The sequence below is a fragment of the Vicugna pacos genome, chromosome 3 (assembly GCF_048564905.1).
Source record: "Vicugna pacos chromosome 3, VicPac4, whole genome shotgun sequence".
In the NCBI taxonomy this organism is placed as follows: Eukaryota; Metazoa; Chordata; class Mammalia; order Artiodactyla; family Camelidae; genus Vicugna; species Vicugna pacos.
In genome coordinates, this window is record NC_132989.1 from 23,070,945 (window position 1) to 23,094,643 (window position 23,699).

The 23,699-nt window shown below is 51.7% G+C and overlaps 1 protein-coding gene across 5 annotated transcripts in view; it reads right to left on the reverse strand.

Annotated features, from left to right (window-relative positions):
* PSD2 (pleckstrin and Sec7 domain containing 2) overlaps window positions 1-23,699 on the reverse strand; it is an 86,081-nt gene that overhangs the window by 58,117 nt on the left and 4,265 nt on the right. For 4 of the 5 annotated variants that reach the window (XM_072956892.1, XM_072956893.1, XM_072956894.1 and 1 more), the window contains exon 1: window positions 11,022-12,052. The exons of the other annotated variant lie outside the window; for it this stretch is intronic. The gene's annotated coding sequence lies outside the window, so the exon portion shown is untranslated. Of the gene's footprint in view, window positions 1-11,021; window positions 12,053-23,699 lie in introns of those variants that run through there. 5 annotated transcript variants of the gene reach the window in all.

The following is a 23,699-nucleotide window of genomic DNA, read 5'->3' on the forward strand; positions in this document are numbered from 1 at the left end:
CCACTTAAGATTCATTTCCCCCTTGGTTTTCAAACATGGAGTGGAAGACAGCAAGCGGGACCCACAGGGATCTGGGGCCCCACCCACCCACCCTGAGCGCCACCTCCCAGAGTTCTGAAGACTGCATGAGCATAAGATTTAACTCTAAAAAAAAAGAAAAGAAAAGAAAAAAGAAAGAGAAAAAAGAAAAAGCAAAACAAAAACTTCTACAGATTTGAAAAAAAAAAATCTGAAGGGCCAGGCCCTAGAATATCTGGGCCCAGATCCTAGGACACCGGGAACCCCTAGGGGCTCGGCACGGAGTGAGGGATTCTTTTCGGTCTGCCCTAAATCCCTGCTGCTGCAGTTGCTATTTCAATCTGTTCTCTCGGGTTGTGTACTCAGAGGAGGGAGAACAGGAGGTCATCTCCTCAGCTGAGACTCCTTGGGGGTGCGGGGAGCACTCAGAAAGGAAGGAGGAGGAGAGTGGGCCTTCTGGCCTGCTGCCCGAGTTCTAGTCCTGTTTTGCTTTCTAGCCCACGGGCTAGGTGAGCTTTGGATCCGGGGCACAGGGCTTCAGCCCAATTCCACCAGGATGCCTCAAGCGCCCACACCCACGCACGGAGGCTGAGCCCTTTAGCCAGGACTCTGCCTGGGCTCCCAGTGAAGCCTGAGATTTGAGAATATAAGAGGCTTCACCTCATTCTCAGTCTACACCAGCCCCAAAGCCAGGGTTATGGACAAATTAAGGACCCCTTGGGAGGCCTCCTACATCACCCCCCAGCTTCCAGCAGCTGCCTCAGGCTGGCTCCAGCCCTACCTGCCCTGCCATGTCTTTCTGCAGCTGGGAACAAGATGGAGATTCTGCCAACACCGGGCACTCGGCTGTGTCCTCAGCTTCTCGGGGTGGGCAAACAAGGGGCAGCATTGAGCTCCACTTTGGGCAGTGGCCCGGAGTCCCCGCCTGGGGTGAGGGCCAGCTAAGCCCAGAATAGCTGAGCCAGGACCCTTTTCTCTAGCTGAGCCCAAGGGAAGGGTGTATAAAGTGAAGGCTTCAGGACAGAGGTGTGAAACAGTGCCCCAGCTCCTCACTCTGAATCACAATATGCCCTGAGACTCATCATTGTCCCTTCTGGCCTTTGTGAACTCCTCTGCAGAATGGGGACATCACCACCATCCCTCCCAGGGCTGGCAGGAGAACTTAGGGTCATGAATGCTGAGAGAGCTAAAATCCAAGGAAGAACAAACTCACCACAGAGGTCAAGGAGAAAGCAGCTATGGTCCACTTTTTCTAATACCACATCTGATATACGGGGAGGACTGAGGCACAGAACCAGGGAAGTCTTTGTCTGAGGTCATATAGTGAGTAGCTGACTCTAGAGTTAGGAGTAGCCTCCTTGTGCACCTCAACGGGCTGGAGGTACAGGACAAGCCCCCAGTTTCCTAGGCCCTCTGTCAGATCACCCACAAGATCAAGGTCTCATATCCTCAACCAGAAGAGTCTACCCAAGCAGTGACTGTGCTCACTGCCAACCTGCCAGCAAGAGCAGGGGAGCAGGGTACAGCTGGGCCACAGAGCACCCATGCCAAGGAGATGACTGCAAGTGACAGGCTGGCAGTAGCTGGATCCCCTGCATCCTCTCTCAGCCTGAACCAGGCCCCGCTCCAGGCAAGGGCTCCTGTGACTGCCCTTGGGATGACCTCTTTTTCAGCACCAACCAAGATGGGGCCCATGATGGTAATGGAACCCTGGCTGGGCCAGGGCTGAATACCAAGCTGGCCACTTTCTGGGTCTCAGCTGCTCCTGCAACAACCCTATCCCCCTCCCTACTCTCCCCATGGCAGCTGGAGTGAGTTATGAGAACACAAATTACTTCACACCTCTTCCTCACTAGTAACCCTCCATCAGCTCCCATAACTCTTCAATTAGAATCTGGCCTTCTCAGCATGGCCTAAAAAGATTCTGCCTGAGCTGGTTCACTGCCCTCGCTCCATCCCCCATTCCAGCAGCCACACTGGCCTTCTTTCTGCTCCCTGAGCTCATTCCCACCTCAGGGCCTTTGCACTAGCTGTACTCTTGGCCTAGAATGCTCTTTCCCTAGCTCTTTAAATGACTGCCTCTTCTGTCACTCAAGGCTCAACTCCAATGCTGCCTCCTCAGAGAGGCCCTCTCTGACTACCCAGAACTCTTTCATACTCTTTCACAGAGCATCATGTCTGCTCAGCATCATTTAGCAGGCCTGAAACTCCCTTTTCTATTTATTTCTTTATTTTCTGCCCAAATCCCTCATTAGGATGTAAGTTCAGTGAGGGTGGGGACTCTGTCACATTCACTGCTATCTCCCCCAGAGCCTAGCACAGTGTCTGGCAAACAGTGCATACTTTTTACATATTTGGTGAATGATAACTTGGAGATTATCATCATCCCCATTGTAGGCAGAGGCTAAGAGAGGTTGAGGACCATGCTCATGGTCACAAAGTTGTAAAGTGACAAAACTGGTTTCTGCTTGGAATGACACTAGACTGTCATAGGAATAACCTCATAAAGTGGCTTCTTTGCTGGGATCCAAACCAGGGACTGTGGGAATCTCAAGGAAAGGGCTGGAGGGCCCAACAAGTTCTGTAAGACAGCACAGATGCATGGGCGCAGGTGCCCAGGGTGGTGAAGTGGAGATGGGGAGCCTACAGGCCTAGGGGCAAGGTTTAGGGCGGCTAGACCTATATCACTGGGCACCTGGGGTTGAAACCATTCTGCTTTGGGAGAAACTAGGGGCAGGAAAGGGACAACCTGGTGCTTCAGGCTAGGGTGGGGGGTGGGGAAGACTGGCACCCACACTGACCACAGCCTCACCCAGTGGCATCAGGCTGCTTGTGGGTTTAGGAAGAAATGGGGGAGTACAGGCCCACTTGGTGGAAATGGGGGCGCAGAGGCAGAGCTGGGGTAGGGGGCCCGTGGCACGGAGCACTACCCAGGACAGGCAAAATCTAAGAGACCTCTCTGAGCATCTGACAGAGCTCTGGATCTTGCCCCAGACAGACTTGCACAACATTTTGAGTATTTTTTGAAAGGTTCATGGACCCCTAAAGCACATTCACAGGACCTGGGCATTAACCCTAGCCTGGACAATCCCCAAAGACCTTCCACCTCTGGCACTGTATACACAAAGAGTTTCATGAAGGTTACTTGCAAAAAAAAAACAAAAAAAAAAAACTAAGAAGCTGGAAACTGTCATTCTCAGACCTATTTTCTGCCCTCTGGGAACCTACCCTGAACACCCCTTTTAGTCTCACTGTTCTTCTCCAAAATTTCTACCACCCTATTTAACTCCCTTGCTCACCCAGGTAGAACATGGGCTGGGATCTTCATACACACAAACTCATAAGTGCATACACACATGGACAGTTAAATGAGACCATCAGTGGAAAGGGCTGGTGTGTTGTAAGCACTCAGAACAGACCTTGGCCAGCTGTGCCCCACACCATTCACAGGGCCCAGGCCTGTGCACTCCAGGCCTGCACAGGAACCCGCTGAGCCACTGACAGCATGAGCAATAGGGAGTTGACAGGAAGATCTCTCCACAGGGTCCCTGGAACCTCTACCAGCCAAGGAGTCTGGAATCAGGACCTTCCTGTAATCCCAGAGCTCTGAGCACACTCTAGGCACAGATCAGTCTGGGCATGCGCCTCCTCAGTGTCCCATCTGCCCAGGGCAGGGAGGTACCCAGGGTAATATGGAGGGGATGTCTACCCAGGAGCTTTGGGAACTTCCCTGCCACCATTTCCCAAAGTGACCCTAATCCCTCTACCCACTTGATCTTTCCAGCTTGGACCACCTTGTGCAGCAGCAGCAAGTGCCTCAGATGGGACAGTCCAGGACAGCAGGTCAGCGCCCTTACCGTGCAGTCAGAAAGACCTGGCTTCAGACCCCACAAGCTGTGTGACCCCAGACCCACCTCTCTGAGCCTCAACAAAATGGAGAGTGCTAACTAACCCTGCAGGGAGGACAAAGGAGATGGCCTGGGTGTGATGTTCAGCTCAGAGTTGGGCTCAAGTGCTCAGAGAAGGGTGGCAGCTACTGTTTTCCCAGAACCATCTCTCAGGTCTGCAGGGGAGTAGGCTAGCTGCCCACACTAGGGACAAAACGCACAGGGAGCAGCACAGGACACGCAGTGGGCCCCAGCAGACATTTGTCCTGGGCAGCCTGTCAGAGCACGTTCTGAAGCAGCAGCTCCAGAGGCCCAGCCTGACGGGAGAGACAGGAGAAAGGCCCCTGTGGGGACCAGGAGGGTGGGCCAGAGAGGGTGTCCACCCTTTCCTGAGGCAGGTGACACCATATAGTACTGGCCCCACTAATACTTTCGCCCCAGGCCAGGCTCCCTCCTAGCTTTCCATCGCAAGGTACAAGAGCCAGGTGCAGAGCAGGAGCCAGGGGTCTGGGCCTCCTTTAATGAGCACCCATCTCTCAGATGATGTCAGTCTGGGATTAATCAGGAGCCAGCCCAGAACCACTCCACTTTTTTCCTCTCAGCTTGGCTCTGGGGAAACAGCTTTGCCTTGGGTTGTGGGGTATGGGAGGCCTCCTTTCTCATGGTCAGGCAGGCAGGGGTTCCTGGGGCTGAGTACACATTTGCATCTTATCTGAATGTGCCCCACTGCCTGCTAGGACTTTCAGGGGGTGGCAGGGCTAGGCCCAGCTCTGTAAAGGTCATTCTTTGACATCTCCTAGCTTACTTCACTCCCCACCCTCCAGCCACTTGGCACCTTCATTTGCTTAGTATTTGCATACATCTGCATGCTGGTTTGGAGAGCTCTCAACACTGATGAAATTCACAATGTCTGCTGTCAAACCCCAAATCACCTTTATAGCTGGCAACTCTACCCCCAGCCAACTTCCCAGCAGGGTAAGCCCTCAGTTAATCTGGGACCACAAAGGACTAGGCTGTTCTGGTTAAGTGGCTGCTGCCTGGCTTCCTGGAACTTTAGCTGGTACCTGGGCCTCACTCTGCTTTAGCCACATTTGACCCATGAGCCTACAGATTGAGTTGAACCCCAAGAGTTACAATGGACTGACCAAGGATAAGTCCTCCCAACCAGTCCTGCCTCAGCTAAAAAGCCTGCATGGAAGCAAAAGAGAGGGGCTAGAACTCTGAGCAGCCTCCGCCTAGTCTGGTTTAACAGCCAGGAGAGATGAATCAAGAAGTTTCACCCTCCCTTCTCCCTGACCACTTTTCACTTATCCCACACTCTTTAGATCCTCACATTCTCTGTCCATGCCCCCTCTTCCTCTCTGTCTCCTGCCCTGTGACCTTCCTCCCCACCTTCTACCCAACCTCTTGATTTGTAGCTCCACTTAACCCCTCCCTTGCTGAGTCCCCCTTCCCCTCCCTCCCTCTTCTTCCCCTGTCCTCTCCTGTCTCTCCTTTAGGACTTCAGCACAGGGTCTGACAAAGGTTGTGGTCTCCTTGGGGCTGACTGGTGTGAATGGGTCTGTCCCAGGCCATTCCACTATCACCTCCCTGTCCTCATCTTTGAAACTGGCCCTCCTATTCAGCCACAGCCCACTGATGGGGGACCTAGGGGCTGATGAAAGCCTCACCCCTTGATGAACAGTACATGGGACAGGAGAGAGAGGAGTCAGGAATGACACCAGCTTTTGGACCCTGAGTACCCAGAAAGATGGGGAAGACTGGGTGGAGCACACTTGAGAAGGAAGATCAGGAAGAAAGGAGCTCAGCTTTGGACAAGTTGAGTTTGAGGTGTCCAGTAGACATGGTAGTTGAGATGCTGAGTGGGCTATGGGAGCTCAGGAGAGAAGTCAAGATTTGGGACATAAATTTGGGAGCTGGCAGCATGTTGGTGGTGCTTAAAGCCACAGGACTGGGTGAGATCAGCACAGGACTGAATGCAGGTGAGGAAGAGCAGCCACACAAAGGCTGAGGCCCAGGCACTCCAATATCATGGGGTGGAGGGAGGGAGAAGGAGAATGAGAAGGTGCACCCACAAGGTCACATAAAAACAGGAGAATGGATGTCCTATAGGTCAAGGAATGTGTTTGAAGGAAGAGGGAGAGATTGAATGTGTCAAATGCTGCAGATGAGGACTGAGAACTGGCCATTGGGTGTCGCAACATGGAGATCACTAGTGACCTTGAGAAGAGCAATCAGTGGGGTGGAAGCGGGTACCAGTCCAACTGGAGCGGAATCAAGTGGGAGGAGAGGACATGGGACAATGAGTCTAGACAACACCTCTGGGGAGTTTTGCTATAAAGGGGAGCACAGAGACACATGGTAGCTGGCTGGAGAAAATGAGAGGCATCTTTTAAGGTAGGAGAAACAAATAGCAAGATAGCTGCTGATGGAATGATCCAGTGGAGGCGGAACCTACAGTGCAGGCGGGGGCATGTGCTGGAGCAGTGTGCCCCCCCTGCATTATAGGTTCCCCCTCTACTGCACACGGATCTATTGAACAAGTAGAAGGGTGGCCTAAACCAGGAGCAGGGACACTTCACCCACAGTGACAGGGGACGGCAGAACAGTGGGTACAGATGCTAGTGGATGGGTGAACGTAGCACTGGGAGTCTGAGGAAGCTCTGAGTCTTCTAGTTTCTCAAAGTAGGAAGCAATGTCATCAGCTGTGAGAGGATTGCAGAAGGTGGGGGGTGGGGCTAAAGTTGAAGGGAGAAAAGAAAGGACGAAATAGTCATCAAGTAGAGGAGATGGGATGGACTTGGGACCCATGTGGGACTGCAGGACAGCAATAAGGACCCTCCTGAAATTCACAGTTTCAAACTTAAAGTGAGACCAGTCAGGGTAGTGGTTTTTCTCAGCCCCACTCAGTTGCCCAGGTAGAGGAGACCAGGCATTGGATTTGCCGAGCCAGTATCAAGAAGCAAAATGAGGTAAGGGAGGTGGGGGATCTGCAAGCGAGAGATTATCCTGACTTTTCTAGTGGTAGCTGCCTCTGGGCCGGCCCCTGCCCCTGTTCAAAGTCCCTCCCCTGCTGGTGCCAAAAGCCCACCATCTGCTCCCGGCTGTGGGTTGTGTGTGGCCCTCCCTCTGCTCTCATCCCAAAATGAGCTTCTGAGAGGGTGGCCACAGTTGTTCACCAAGACCTGGGGAAATGAGCTTCCCACACACTGTTCTTTGATCTAGAAAGTATCTTAGACCTCACATACTCAAAACTGCATTCTCCACCATCCTCCCCAAGCCATTGCATGACAGCTTTCCCCACTACTGGCTCAACACCAGTGCCTGTCATTCTGCCCTCTAAGTCTCTCCTTACTGCATCCCTTCTCTCTGCTCCCCACCTTCCATACTCCAGTCCCAGCAGGGTCACCACACCGCCAACTCCACCCCCATCCCGTGCATTCCCTGCGCACCATTCGCAGCAGCCTGGAATCCGGTGCACCAGCATCTTGTGCTGGACCACGTCATGGACCCCTGACAGGTCTCTTTTTCACCACGGTGGCCCTGCCAGTCCACACCATCCTCCTCAGAGCACCTTTTCCAACATTCACATCTCCTCATCACTTCCCTCTTTAAAACCCTTCATTAGCTCCCGGTGCCCTTGGGGAAATGGCCAGCTGTCAGCCCACATTCTAGGCCAACTGTGGTCCGGGCCCCACCCCCTTTCTTCCTGTCTTGCCCCCCACTCCCTCCACTCTCCCTGCACCTTGTGCCCCTCACTGCTGTCTCAGGGCCTCTTCCTCCTCTGACAGCACCTGCCCTGAGTTGGGGCTCACCCCCACCCCCACCCCTTGGGCTGTGAACTCCTTGAAGTCCCATCAGTGTTCTGCTTAATCACCCTTCTCCAGTGCATGGTCTGAAGTTTTGCTGACCTGCTGTGTGGATGAAGCTTCTGAAGGTAAGGAAGAGGGAGAGATGGGATTGAAACAAAGGGACTCCTTAGCCAAGTGACCTAACTTAGCACCACCTATTATAGGACAAGCTAATGACATGTGCCTCCTGATGGGAGGCAATGAGAAGGATGTGACATCACCTATGGGACAGTCTCACCCAAAAATGTTTAACCTGAATCAACTCATGTGGAAGCAATAAGACAAATTCACAATGTGGGCCATTCAACATGAATAACTGACCAGGGCTCTTTAAAACTGACAATGTCATAAAAGACATCAAAGCAAAAAAAAAGCAGGGAATTCTTCCAGATTAAAGGCGACTAAAGAGACGTAACTGCAATGTGTGATCCTTGATCAAAAAAAGTTTTTTAAGCTATAAAGGACATTACAGGGACAACTAGAGAGATTTGAATATGGATTACATATGAGATTAGATTGTATCATTAAACTTCTTGGGTATCATTAGCAGTATAGTCATCATGTAGAAAAACGTCCTTTTCTCAGGAAATCCATGCTCAAGTATTTAGAGCTGAAATGCTATTAAATCTGCAACTTTCAAAAGTTTCAGAGAGAGAGAGAGAGAAACAAATGTGGGCAAAATGTCAACAACTGGCAAATCTAGGTCTCTAGGTGAAGGGTATATAGGTGGGTGTTTGTTATACAATCAGGTGATCAGATTTGACAAAACAAAAGTTAAAGAGGGGAAGGAAAGGAGTGGAGGGAGACACTAAAGAGGGGAGCTCAGGGCCCGGCTTGACAGAGCAGGAGTCAGAGGAGAGGGCTGTGCCACCTCTGCCTGAGCCGTGGCAAGGAGCTGGGTCTGGCCCAGCCCACCAAAACACTCCTTGGGGGGTGACAGCCTGAGTGTATCCTCCCGTGTGAGGAGCCAGGCTAAATATGGAGCCCCAGACATAAGATGCCGCTCAAAACAGATTTTCCTGGAAAAGACCATCTGGCAAAGAATGTCTAGAGCATCGTCTGTTATGAGAGGTTGTGTCGTTCTCCTGCAGCTGACGTCCGGAATGGGAATGCCTCAATCCCAGCTCCCTTAGAAGACCCCCACTTAGTGCCCCAATTTCCCCAAGTTCATCCCCTTGCTCCAGATGAAAAAGTGCTCAGTCCCACCTTCATCCTAACTTGCACTTGCAAGAAAAAGAGAATGAGACTGGGGACATAGGTCCAAGCTTCAGACAGTTCTGCCCAGATGCATATCCTGAGTCTGCTACTTACTAACTAGGTGACTCTGAACAAGCAACTTTTCCCTGAGCCTCAGAATCCTCCTCCACAAAATGGAAATAATGGGTGTACCTCCTTCTAAAGGCTTTTGCGTGTATGAGTACTTAGCACAGTGGCAGTGCATGACACATGGAAGCTGGGCAAGGTAATGGCCCCCCACTCCTCTCTCAGTCCTGCCAAGAATAGCAAGTCCTTCTTTCCAGCTAACTTGGCTTCCCCTCTTCAGGAAACACTGAGGGTCAGGTTGGCCAGGAGAGCACACACCCCATAGCTGTCAGACCAGGACAAGCAGCATGAGGGAAACCTTGCGTCTGGCACACGGCACTCCTGGGACTACAAGGTACTAATCACCAAGCACTGAGGCTTCAGCCCCTGCAAAAGGCACCAACTAGGGAAAGCCTTCCAAGGACATTCCAGGCATCCTTTTATGTTTAGGTGGGCCACCACCCACATACTCATCCCAATATCAGGGAATCCTCTGGTTCAGGCCACAACCTGGGGTCCTGCCATGTTTCCACCAGGACCAAACTGCAATAGCCCCATTCAAAAGCCACTGCCTCTCACTATATGCTGGGGGACAGAGGCTCTTAAGAGGGAAATCTATCTTCCAGAGATGGGAGGTGGGTAAGAGAGGGCAGCCAGCCCATTTTACTGATTCAGAGATCACAGGTCATAGAACTTGTTGCTTCTCTGGGAGGAAGGACTCCTAACCGCCCAAGGAAGCAGGTGGAAGAATGACTATATCTGCCCAGAGCCAGGGATTGGGCTTGGAGGTGGTCCCAATGCCCCTTACCCACTCTGTCTCAAGCTGCCTGAGTATCCCCCAGTAAGTAGCTCTTGTTTCCAGGGTCTGGAAGAAGGACCTGGAGCACCCAAAAAAATCAAAATGCCTCTTCTCAGACCCAGGCTACCCATCTGCCCTGGCCAAAACCCTGAACCCTCTCCCCGCTCCCCATTCACCCACCCATCAAGTTTAGTCTGGCTTATCCTGAGCCTGCCAGGAATCTTAGAACCACTTCCATTATGGCTGGTGCTTCTGCCCCCAGTTTTCTGCCAGGGCCCCACAAGATGGCCCTAAGATGAAGGGATGGGCTGAGGCAGTGGTCCCCTGGGCCTATGCAGAGACAATGCCCCCGGTTCTGACTCAGGGAGCTCCCAGATCTTCCAGAGACAGCAAGAGTCCGAATACCTCTTCCTAGGAGGGGGCCAGCTGGGCAGGGTGGTCCCCACATCTGGACTCCCTGTCCCACCCCAACCCAAGCAGGGACTCCAAGGACCCCTCCCTCCGTGCGGCTGCCACAGCCATTATGTGCCTCCTGGCCTTGCCTGCTGCCTGCCACGCCCCCCATGCAAGCCTTGCTCCAGCAGCAGAGCTCAGAGCCGCTGAGGCCTGGCCGCTAAGCCGGGCTGTCAAAGTTGGGAAACTGGAAACAGAAATAAATCCTCAAAGCTGCTCTGTGGTAAAGGTGGCTGCCAGCAGGCCGCACACTCAACACCCGGGGTCCCTGGCCACCCAGCTCCCACTGGCACCACATCAACGCACACATATACACTCAGATTCAGATTATACAAACGAAGAGGGGATGAGGATCAGGAGACAACTGGGCCACCAGCCCTGACCCTCCCTGCAGGCTGGCCTGGGGCTCTCTAGCGACGTCCTCTCTCCCTGGCCCAGACCCGGCCAGCCCGGGCTTCCTCTCTCGGCCCCATCTCCATGACAACCGTATCCTTCGGATGCTCCAACCGCCAAGGAATTGGTCTCAAAACGTAGCTTTGTTAGCAGACCCAGGCGGGCACTGAGGGCGGAGGGCGGCGCCCGCCACCCAGCATGCTTCCCCCAACCCCAGCACCCCCAGCCCCGGCCCCCAGCCCTGCTTCGGCTTCGGGAGGGGCGGGGTCCCAGAGTACGCGGGCCCTGGGGACAAGGTGGTCCCGTGGCTCCACTCACCGCTCCTGCTCCCAGGCGCTGGGTCCAGCCTCTCACGGCGGGGCCATGCGGAGGCCGCCGTCCGACTCCGCCGCCGCCTCCGGGCTCCCGTGCCCGCTTCTATCCTTCCCTTCAGGTGTGAGAGCCGCGGCTGTGGAGAAGCTGAGCAGAAATGGGGGGACGGACGGCAGGAGGGAGGGAAGGAAGGAGAGAAGGAGGGAGGGAGGAGCGGGAAGGGCGGGGAAGAGCGGGGAGGGGGGAGACTGCGGGCGGTGGGCGCGGGGAGCGCAGCCGGGAGGCGACAGCGGCCACCCAGGCTGCCGGCCCGCCTGCCGCTCTGCACTGAGGGACCGACCGTGCGCCGTAACCCGGCGGGGAAGGGGCGACCAGCCGGTCCGGCACCGGCCCGCGCCGGCCCTTTAAGAAAGTGGGGGAGGGGAGCGCTGCGAGGTTCCGCCCCCCTCCAAGCCCAGCCGAGCTCCAGCTGTCCTCTAACCCCGGGCCAGCCTGCTTGCCTGCCAGACCCAACACCGCCCCCTCGGCGGGACCCTCGGACCACAGACCCTGAGCTCTCAGGATCCGCTCGGTCCTCCTCGGGGTGAAGGCGGGAGCGGATCCTTGCCCTCCTCCCCTGGTCTGCTTGTGATCTGATTCCTTGCCCTCTACCGACGGCCCCCCAACACGCGCGCGCGCACACACACACACACACACCTGCCCAGGAGACCTAATCAGGCCGAGAGAAGCGAGGAGTGCAAGGGATCAAGATGGACAATCTCAGAGAGAGGGAGGCTGAGCCCTAGCTACCTACCTACAGAGACAGACAGAGGGACAGAAAGACCTGGGGTATGGGGTGAGAAGAGAGGCCTGGACAGAGCTGGAAGGAGTGCAGTGAGGACAGGTGCAGAGGAGAGGGACAAAGGGGAGAGACCCTGAGGCGGGTAGAAGGGAGGGGCTGCAGAATCCCTGTGCCAGGTCAGGGGCCCAGCGCTCTGAGCTGCAGAAACTCTCTCCCCAGGAACCTGCCACATAGGCCCTGCTAGTCACCACTTTGAAGCCCTCCCCGCCTCCAGGACCCTAGCTCTGAAGACAGTTGACAGTATCGAACCTGCGCTAAACACTAAAAATTACTTCCTGGCTGTAAGGCTCTTACAGGACAAGGTTCCACCTCTCAGAGAGAAAATGAAGGGCCCACACCCACAGGGATCTAGGGAGACCAGGACCTGTGGGGAGGCAGGGCAGGTGGGCAGGCCACCTCCCACAGAGAAGGGAGATCAGGTTAGAGTCAGGCCCTACCCAGGGGCTGCTCACTACACCCAGCTCCTTCCCACCTCCGTACCTGTGCAGGTGTTCCACCCTCCATCTGGTCAGGGCTTGATCCTGCTGGGCTCAATGAACTCCTACTCAATCCTCAAATCCCTGCTTAAATGCCTCTTCCTCCATGAGGCTTTCTCTGATCTTCTTTCCACCCATACACACACAGACAGAGACCCTCTTCTTAGGGAGATAAGGATGAGAGAAGAGAGAATTGCTAACCTGAGAGGGGTGTCTAAGCTGTCCAAGTGGCAGTACAGGGTCTGAGCTATGATCAATCTCCTCCCTTTTCCAGATGGGCCACACCTGGGGTCTCATCCACCATGGTGATACTTCTGCTGTTAACTATGCATCTACCATGTGCCAGAGTCCTCACTAAATGCTTTCCACATGTTATATTTAACCTTCAAAACAATCCTACAACCTGTTTTACAGACTCCAAAAGCATAAGCCAGGAGGTCTGATCTTGCGGACACAGCTGGGCAGTTGAGAGGGAACTCTGGCCACACCCCTTCATGCCCATCAAAACTTAGGACATTCCTGTGGAGCCCAGAAACAAGGGGGCCACTCTACTGCAGGAACCCAGGGCCTTCTTGAAGGGCACAGAGGGCTTTCCTGCTGTCCTGCCCTCTACGTTCTAGTCTCTGCTTCCTGGGGGCAGGGCTGGGTGGCAGTTGGCAAGCAGCAGGGGCAGTGGGGGGAAGTGGAAGTGGCAGGGCTTTGCTCCCCATCCTCAGGACCCATGACCTCAAGTCACAGCTGGACCACCCTTCCGAGCTTCCACTTCCTCATCTACCCAGTGAGGATGGTCATAGCCCTCCTTGTGGGGCTGGGCCAGGGATGAAAGGAGCTGATGTGCTCAGTGACTACCCACCCAGGACCTGGCCCACAGATGCACCCAACAGGCCACGGCTCTTCCCACTGTAATGAGGGACCTAATCATGGAATCAATTATTTAATCTCTGTCCACCTAGAGGGACTGTGAGCCTCCTGAAGGCATGGTCTGCCTTGTTCACAATGTATCCTTAACACCTAACACTCGGTATGACTTAATAAATATATGTGAAAAGGAAAACCAGCTGTCTCCCCACTTAATCTGGGCCAGGCTGGTACACAGCACCTAGTCCCTGGCCTGGGTCTGCTTCCCAGCCCTTGAAATTCCGGGAGCCTGTTGCAATGGGCATGCGCTGGCCAGGGCCAGGAGACGTGTGTTCTAGTCTGGCCACTGCTGGTTCCCGGCCATGTGGCCACGGGCAGCTATATCCCCTCCCTGAGCCTCATTTTCCCATGTCAAGTGGAACTAGCTCAAAGGGCTCAAAGGATTGTCACAAGGCCACAGGTGGGCTCTTTGTGAGGAGAGCACTTTGGGTGCCATGGGCATGGAAGAGAGGGTCATTGTTATTACTCCTTGTAGCTACTTTTGCCTTGAAAGAGAACAAAGCCAGCATCATCCCACCCAGCAGCCAAAATACACTGTATTCCCCAGCATCCCTGCAGGGAAAGAAGAAACCACAGCTTCTCTCATTCCTCCGAGAGACTTCCCTTTCCTCCTGAGGATGAGTCTCAGGAAGGCAGGTGCTGGAGGCTGAAAAGGGGCAGGGGACACAGTTCCCAGCCACTCAGCCCACCACAGCCTCTGCCCATGGCCTCCATTCCCAGGGTCATCCTTCTACCTGACCTCCTGCCTCCCTAGGCCCAGGCAGGGCCTCCTGCTCTTCCTCAGCCTGAACAGCGTGGGGGCATCTAGGGAGAAAACGAGGCCAAGACCTGAGACCTACCAAGCATTTGGGGAAAGCATTTGGGTCCATCACTGGCTCAGAGAACACCTGAAACACCCAATTTTCCCAAGTGCCAGCTGGAAGACTGAGGCCTGGGGAGGAGAGGCTGGGAAGGGCTTCTCCAGGCAATCTCAGGGTGCTCAGTGAGCACCTGCTGTGTGCCCAGCCATGCTCCAACCCCACCCCCAAGATAAAGGCTTCAGGCCACCTGTCCAGTATCTTCTCCTGACACCTCCCACCTCAAATGTGATGTTCCAGGACACTCTGACTCTCCACGCTAACCAGGCCTAATGACCTCCTTTGCTTATGCTGGTCCCCTGCCTGGGATGCCTTCCCCTTCACCCACCCCCACTTGGCTAGTTACTCTCAACCCTACAGCCCCTTCCAGCTACTGTCCCATTTCTTTTTTCCCATTACAGCAAAGCTCCTTGAGAAAGTTGGCCGTGTTCTCCGATTCCTCCCCTATTCCCTCTTTTTTTTAATTTTTTTTATTTTGGGGACTTTTTGTTGTTGCTGTTGTTTGGTGGGTTTTGGGGGGGTAATTAGGTTTATTTACTTTTTATTTTTAATGGAGGTACTGGGGATTGAACCCAGCACCTCATGCATGCTAAGCACACACTCTACCAGTGAGCTATACTGTCCCCCACTCCATTGCTTCTTGAACACACTCCAATCTGACTCTCATTCCTCATCCACACTCACTCCACTGACACTACTCATCAAAGTCACTAACACAGCTGCTGAATACGGACGTACAGGTTGGGCACCACACAAGGGTGCCTGAGGGGCTAAGGAGTGGAGAGGGAGCTGAAATCCAGCCTGCTGTCCTCTCACCGTGCTGTGTGCCTAGTTCAAGGCTACCTCTGGCTGGGAGAGGGACACCTTTTCCTTTACACTGAGGTGTCTCCCTTTTGTGTGCCTGCACAGCCGGGTCCACCTGTATAGGGGAGGTACAGAAAGGCCACTTCTTTCTAACATTTGTGCAAAGGGACTAGACAGACGACTAAGGCCTGGTCCCTAGTGACCACTATGATGCCAAATCCAAAAGTCAATTCTCAGACCTCATCTTAACTTATTGGCAGCATTTGACACAGTTGATCACCACCACCACCCCCCCCAGAAATATGTTCTGCCCTCAACTTCCAGGACCACACTACCCTGGTTTCCCTCCCACTTTCCAGGCTATGCCTTCTCATTTTCTTTTGCTAGTTCCTCCTCCCCTCCCTGGCCTCCAAATGCCGATGCGTCCCAGGGCTGTCCTCTGTCTTCTCCCCTTCGCTCTCCCACCTTGAGCCCACCTTGGCTTCAAGGTCCATCTAAACCCTAATGATTCTCCAGCTCCAACCTTATCCCCGAGGTCAGACCCCCAAGCCCAACTGCTGGTCTCAAGTGCCCACTGGGACGTCCGAAGAGCAGCTCCAACCTACCCCAGCCAAAGTCTCCTCTTTGCAGTAAATGTCACCACCAGCATCCTTCCATCAGCTCAGGCAGAAAACCTGAGAGTTATCTTTGCTTCGCTTCCTCTCACACCCCACCGCCCCACCTGGCTCAAGCCACCATCCTCTCTCACAAGGATAATTACTGCAGCCTCCTAACCGCTCCCCCTGCTTCCACGCAGCCGCACTACCAACACTCCCAACACCACAGCCCAAGGGGTCCTATTCAGCAGCGGTCAGATCGTCATTCTGCTCCAGATCCTCAAATGACTCTCTGGTCACTAAGCCTTAAGCCGAGTCTTACACTGGCTACAAGGCCCCACATTATCTGGCACCAGGCACCTCTCCGACCTCACACCTCTCCTGGCCTCCTCGCTTTTCCTCTAACACACCAGGCACATTCCTACCTCAGGGCCTTTGCACTTACTATCCCTGTGCCTGAAACCCTCCTCCCTAGGGTAGCTGCATGACTCACCCCTTACCCACTCCAGCTCCTCATTCAAATATCACCTTCCCCGACCACCCTACCTAAATACTATCCCCTCCCTCACCCACCTCTCCCTTTCCCTGCTTTCTTTTCCTCCATAACACAGATCTGTATACTACATGTTGATTCTAGTTATTGTCTGTCTCCTGACCACCACGACCATTTCTGGACCATAAACTTCAGGAGGGCAGGAAATCTGTTCCTTCACTTCTGTATCCTAAAGGCCTAGAACACTGCCTGGCACATTGTAGGCCCCCAGTAAGCACTCAGATAACAAACACACCAACAGACAAAGGCAGAAGATAACAGCAGATACTAAAAAAGTGCTTTGAAACAAATAAACAGAAAAAATGGGGCTGTGACTGCACCTAGCTGGAAGAGTGGGAACTCCTTCAGCCAGGTAATCAAAGGAGGTCTCTCTGAGGTGTCCCCAAGCTGGGCACGCATCTCTCCGGGCCCCCAGTGCCATGGTCTTCCTCCATCACGGCCCATACACACTGGCCATTACTGTCTGGACTGGATGATCCAGGAGAGCAAGGACCCTTCTCCCTCCTCTCTGGGTCCCCAGATCCTCCTGACCCTAGGGTCAGCACACAGGAGGCATCCAAAAGGTGATAAAGCCCAAGAATGGATGCTTGAGCAATCATGGTCGAATCCACGCATAGCCCCTGGGACTCTGGCTGGGCCCAAGGTAGGGAAGCCATGCGGTGAGGAGTAGGGCAGGGGGCCAGAGTGGCCAGAGGTGGAATCCTGGGAGCCTGAGGGTCTCACCTGTACATCCCAACATTACCTGCCACTCCTGTGTTAACTAGCAGGGAGTGTACGGTGGAAAGACCCTTCTTGCTGGCAGCCCCTGGCTGTGAGGGTAAAGATTCATCCATTCCTTCAACAAATATTTACTGAGCACCTACTGTGCGCCTGTCTGCCAGGCCCCGGGAGGGGGCATGCAGGACTCAGACAAAGTCCCTCTCTCCACAGCACAGACGATTTTCCAAGGGAAATATCCCAGTAGGTGGAGCTTCCTAGAGAATGCTGCTTATCTGCTTCACTCTATTTACCACAAGATGAAATCAAATTTTAGGTATGGGTCTTACTAGTCTCCTGCCTACAATCTCACCAGGACTGTGAATCTTATTAGTAGGGGACTGCCAGCATCTAGTAAGAGCCTGGAGTGTAGTAGGAGCTCAGTAAGTGCTGAATGAATGGATGGATGAGTGTACAAATCAGTAGTAGAATATGAGCAGGCCCCTGAAGAAGGTGACAGTTTGAGCTTGCAGCCCAAAGGAGAAGGTAGGGCACTGTCTCAGCAAGGCAGGGTCGAAGGAAGGTCCCCTGGAGGAGAGCAAGGCCATGGGCAAGAGGGAAGGGAGACTGCTCAGGCTCTGAGAGCTGCCTGGCCCATCCCCTCCCCCAGCAAATGTGGCCCTGCCAGCACTGGTCCAGGGCTGGTGGACAAAGCCCCACAAGGAGTGCCAGGGACCTTGCAGTGTCTAGAGCCAGCCGGCTGCAGGCCCAGGGCACAGGCAAAGCCTGGCCCAGAACTTTGTCTGAGAGCCTTTGTGGACCTCTGGGAGCCCATCCAGGAGAATGCCGGGAACTGGCCAGGGTGAGATGGGGTACATTCGCCTGTTTCTGGAGGTCCAGATGGCCATCCAGGCCTGGGTTAATGGGGGGTGGAGGAGGGTAACGAAAGGATCTCCTTCTGCCCCTCAAAGCCTTACCCTTGGGGAGCTAACATCACCCCATCTCAGGAAATTAGAGCTGCTAGGATTACAGTGGCCAGTAGACCTCATCCAGGTTACTGAGGCCCAGAGGATGGGGCTCAACTGGGGTTCACAGAGTTAGGGTTAAAGCCTGCCCTCACCCCAGTGTTGCCCCAGGAAGCCCAGCCGGAGGGAGGAGGTGACGCCTTTTTCAAAGCGAAGGGACACTAGACGTGTTGAGTCCGGCCTGGGGAGACGCGGGGAGATGCGGCCAACGGGGAAGGTCCCGGGAGGGCGAGTTTGGGAATAGAAGGGTAGCCCTGCGAGACCCACGAGCCTCTCTGCCTCCCTCTGCTGGCCGCACTCGGGATTACCAGAGCGTCTCGCGCGCGTCACGGGGCCACGCATGGTCCTGGGTCCTCCGCGCTGGGCAGCCCAGGATTCTCTCCCTCAATATCTCTCTTATCCAGAAAGGAAGCGAATAGAGGTCATATGAGTCATCCCCCTGCCTCAGCACCAGGCCCAGCTGCGCCCGAGGTCCAGTCGCAGTCCCTCTGTAACCAGCCTGTAACCAGTACTGGGATGCTCGCTCGTATAGGAAGTCCTTTACCTGGACCAACCTGAGTATTTCCTTAACTTGGCTCTGGTTGTCTCCGAAAGCCATTCTTTTCCACAATACAGACGGAAAACTGAGGCAGCACGGATTATCCCACGGTGACCCAGGCCCGCTCTTCCTTGGAACTGAGGGGAGTGCAGGTATCTCTCCTCAGCGCAGCCAGGAAGGCCAGAGTCTAACTGGCTGAGAAGCTGGAAGCCGCCCCGCCCAACCCCTTCCGGCGCCCTTCCGAAAGCAGTCAGTCCAGGAACCGGATCTTATGGTGTCGGAGCGCCACCTGCTGGTATCTATGAGAATTGCACCTACACTACCGAGCGCAACCACCGGCTTGGAGACCGCGGGTAATAACAGCAGCCGCTGACTTTTATTAAGAGGGTTCTGTGAGCCAGGTTCATGCTAAGTTCTTGGCATCATCTCATTTCACACATTATCTCATTTCATCCTCACAGCAACCCTATAAGGTGGACATCATGTATCCCATTTTACTCATGAGGACACTGAAACTAGGAAAGTGTCCTACCGCAGAACACACCTCAAGTAAAAAAGAGCCCAGACTCCACACTCTGGTGTATTTTGTCCCTGGTGTGTACTTTAACTGGACCCTTCCGCCTGCACTGGAGTGGATGGGGGGAGTGACAGCTGGGAAATGAGCTCTATAGGGGTGACTTCCCCCTTCCTACGTCCCTCCCCAACCTTGGGTACAATTCATCTCAGCTTAGTATAGCAGGATCCCTCAGTCTGTCTTGCCCCATCACTGTGCTTGTCCTTCTCTCCTGACAGCTTGAGAGGTCCTCTACGGCAGGACCAAGGCAAATCTGTTCCGATATCCCCTCCGTTCAGGACTGATAACTGAACCTACGACTTTGTGCATGCTAGGCATGCACTTTACCACTGAGCTGAACCCTCCCCCCAGATGTTTTGAAGTTAAAGTCAATAAGATGAGATGAGGAACTGGGTGTAGGATATAAGAGGAAGAGGAGTCAAGAGTGAAGAAAAACGTGAGAGCCTGAACAACAGCAAGGATAGAGCTGCCAGGAACTAAGAGGGGAAGCGGGGGAGAACGTGTTTGAGGAGGACAGGTGGAGGCTGAGACATCAGTTGGCCACCCAACTGGAGATGTCAGATAGCCAGATACATGAGGAAGGTCTGGGTACTGGACATTCGGGGGATGGACATTCAGGAGAGGTCATGGGGCCACCTAGGAGCGGAGGGGTGGGGGCTGTGTCAGAAGGCCAGGAGAGGAGCCCTGAGGGCCTCCCATATGAAGAAGTGGGAGGGGAGAAAAGGGAGAAACAAGCAGGGCTGAGAAGGAGTGTCTAGAGAGGTAGAAGAAAAGCAGGAAAGCGTGGGATCTCGTCACCAAATGAAGAAACAGCATCAAGGAGGAGAGAGATGGACCAAGTCAAATGCTACTGATGGATCAAGTGAGATGAGAGCTTAAAACTGACCTCTGGATTTAGCAACATGGATGTCAATGGAGACCTTGACGAGAGCCATCTTAGTGGGAAGGGTTGGTAAGAACCTGATGAGACAGGAGTTATGAAATAATAATTAACAAGCTTGATAGCAGCCTATTCACAGTAGCCAAAAGGTGGAAACTTCAGTGTCTAATAGATAAATGGATAAATAAAATGTCATAGAGGAGATCTTTAGAGGTATGCCACTGAGCTCTGTCCTTGGCCCTAGACTTATCTGGTCCATAGGCTTTTCATTTGGTTTTTTAACCAGTAATCTGGATGAAGACCTAGAGGCATGCTCAATGAGCCTGCTGAGACTGGGAAGATGGAGGGAGATGACATCTGAAGCCATAAAGAGGCAACAGAGTGAGTGGTGAAGACCATGATGTCTGGATCCAAACTACCAGGCTCTATTCCCAGCTCATTAATGACTGAGTCAACATAAGCAAGTTACTTAACCTCTCTGGGCCTCAATTTCCTCATCTCTAAAATAGGGATAATAGTAGTTCTCCAGTCGGGTTGTTCTGAAGTCTGAATGAGTTAGCGCGCCGAGTTATATGGTAACTATATGTGAGTTTGCTAATCTCATCACTATCAGGACTGGACAGAGGGTTAAGTCAGAACGAACAAAATTGAATTTAATGAGAACAAATGGAAAAAAATCAAATTCCAACAAAGTAACTGTACAAGTTCAGGGTCAGGAAGACCTGGCTGGGCACCCATCCATTCATCTGTCCATGAGAAATGGCTCAAGGTGTCCAGCCGATTTTCAGGGCAACTCAGCCAACCCTGTCATTATGACCTTCAGCAGTAGTCACTGAGGTATAGCATCCAAAACCAAGGAGGTGACAACCCCACCGTGTTCTGAACTTCAAACTTAGTGGCGAAGATCATCTTTTGTTGGAGGGAGTGTAAAATGGTACAACTTTGTAAAAAGATCGAGTAGTTTCTTATAAAACTAAACACACACCTACACTATGACCCAGCAATTCCACTCCTAGGTATGCAAGAGAAATGAAAACATATGTTCACACAAAGACTTGTACAAGAATGTTTATGGCAGCTTTATTTACAATGGCCCCAAACTGGAAATGGCCCAAGTGTCCATCAAGAGGTGAATGGATTAACAAGCTGTTATACATCTGTACAATGGAACTCTACCCAGCAATAAAAAGGAGCAAACGACTGACATATGCAATCGCGTGGATGAATCTCCAAAACATCATGCTGAGTGAAAGAAGCCAGACACAGAAAAAGAGTGGATACTCTATGATTCCATTCTTATGAAGGTCCAGAATGGGCAGAACTAAGCCACTGTGAAAGAAAGCAGAACAGTGGGGTCAGGGGGTGACTACGAGGCTTTCTGGAGTGATGCAAATATTCTATATCTTGATAGGAGCTGGGGTATACAAGTACATGCATTTGTCAAAACTCAACGAATGATATACTTAAGATTTGTGCATTTCTTAGCAGTCTACCCAGGCAATAGAAATAAAAGCAAAAATAAACAAATGGGACCTAATTAAGCTTACAAGCTTTTGCAAAGCAAAAGAAACCACAAGCAAAACAAAAAGACAACCTGCAGAATGGGAGAAAATATTTCAAAATATGAGACTGACAAGGGCTTAATTTCCAGAATATATAAGCAGCTCATACAACTTAATAAGGAAAAAAAAACCCAATCCAAAATTGGGCAGGAGACCTAAACAAGCAATTCTCCAATGAAAACATACAAATGGCCAATAGGCACATGAAAAAATGCTCAATATCACTAATTACCAGAGAAATGTAAATCAAAACTACAATGAGGTATCACCTCACACCAGTCAGAATGGCCACCATTAAAAAGTCCACAAATGATAAATGCTGGAGAGGCTGTGGAGAAAAGGGAACATTCCTACATTGCTGCTGGGAATGTAGTTTGGTGCAGCCATTATGGAAAACAGTATGGAGATTCCTTAAAAGACTTAAAATAGATTTACCATATGACCCAGCAATCCCACTCCTGGGCATATACCCAGAGAGAATGCTAATTCTAAAAGATACATGCACCCCAATGTTCATAGCAGCACTATTTACAATAGCCAAGACATGGAAACAACCTAAATGTCCATCGACAGATGACTGGATAAAGAAGCTGTGATATATTTATACAACGGAATACTATTCAGCCATAAAAGAGAATAAAATAGTGCCATTTGTAGCAACATAGATGGAACTGGAGATTGTCCTTCTAAGTGAAGTAAGCCAGAAAGAGAAAGAAAATTACCATATGATATCATTTATGTGAGGAATCTAAAAAAAAAGACAAGTGAACTCATTTACAAAACAGAAACAGACTCACAGACATAGAAAACAAACTTACGGCTCCCAGAGGGAAGAGGGTGGGAAGGGATAAACTGGGAGTTCGAGATTTACAGATGCTGGCTACTATATATAAAACAGATGGGCAACAAGTTTACACTGTATAGCATAGGGAACTGTGTTCAATATCTTGTGGAAACCTATAGTGGGAAAGAATATGAAAATGAATATATGTATGTATAAGAATGACTGAACTATTATGCCGTGCACCAGAAATTGACACAACATTGTAAACTAACTATACTTCAATAAAAAAAAAGATTTATGCATTTCATTATATAGGTTTTTGTCTCAAAAAAGCAAAGAACCATACACAAATATTGAACTCTAGTTAGTGATATGCATGTTGAAGTGTTGGGGGGTGAAGTGTACCTGCAACTCACTTTGAAATACATCCAAAAATGAAGATGAACTGATGGAGAGAGATGCACAATGAGAAAGCAAACACAGTATAATGTAAATTGTCAATTCTGAGTGGTGGCTAGATGGGTGTCGCAATAAAAGGTATTCAATTTTTCTGTATGTTTAAAATTGTAATATTAAAATATTAGATAGAGAAGACAACTGATGGTTAAGGGGTGGAGAAAGAAGCAACTTCACTCAGCTGTGACCCATCAGGAGCCAAAAGTGGCGCCACCTTCTGGGGAGCAATTTGTCAATACATATCAAAAGCGTTGATGTCCCTGCTCTTCAACCCAGCAGTTCCATTGCTAGGAATGTATCTTAAAAAAATTAAAGATGGATGTGGGCAAAGATGTAGCTACAAGGCTTTTGACTGAAACATTAATTATGATAGCAAAACGTCCTAAATGTCCTAAAATAGGGCGTGGTCAGAGACATCACAGAGTCTTTATGCACTGGAATATTTGCAGCAGTTAAAATGGTACATCACAAATATTTGCTGAAATGGAAAGACATTCTCTGTTTATATATATATACTAGTTGAGAAGGAAAAGCAGGTTTCTGGGGTTATTCCCCTCACTAAAGGTCCCAGCCCGCAGAGGGTGGGAAGGGATAGACTGGGATTTCAAAATTGTAGAATAGATTAACAAGCTTATACTGTATAGCACAGGGAAATACATACAAGATCTTATGGTAGCTCACAGAGAAAAAAAAATGTGACAATGAATATATATATGTTCATGTGTAACTGAAAAAATTGTACTCTACACTGGAATTTGACACAACATTGTAAAATGATTAGAAATCAATAAAAAAAAAGTTAAAAAAAAATAAAAAGGTCCCAGCCCGTGACATGGGGTACTCAGTGCACCACCCCGTCCCATCCCAATCCCTGGAGTTATTGGGGAGCTTTAATTTCTTCTTAGTACAGCTGGCTCTGTTTCCTTATTTCCATGAAATTCTCCATTTCCCATCTGCCTCTCACCTCCTGCACACTGTCCTGTTTCCCCTGTACTGTCTCTTGGGAAGACCCCTTATTCCTTCACATGGCCAGTGCCACCCGCTGGACTCACAACTTGACTGATACTTGGGGCAAGGGGAGCATTCATGGTGTGATTGATCTTGTGAGGCGGGGGCATCCCCCA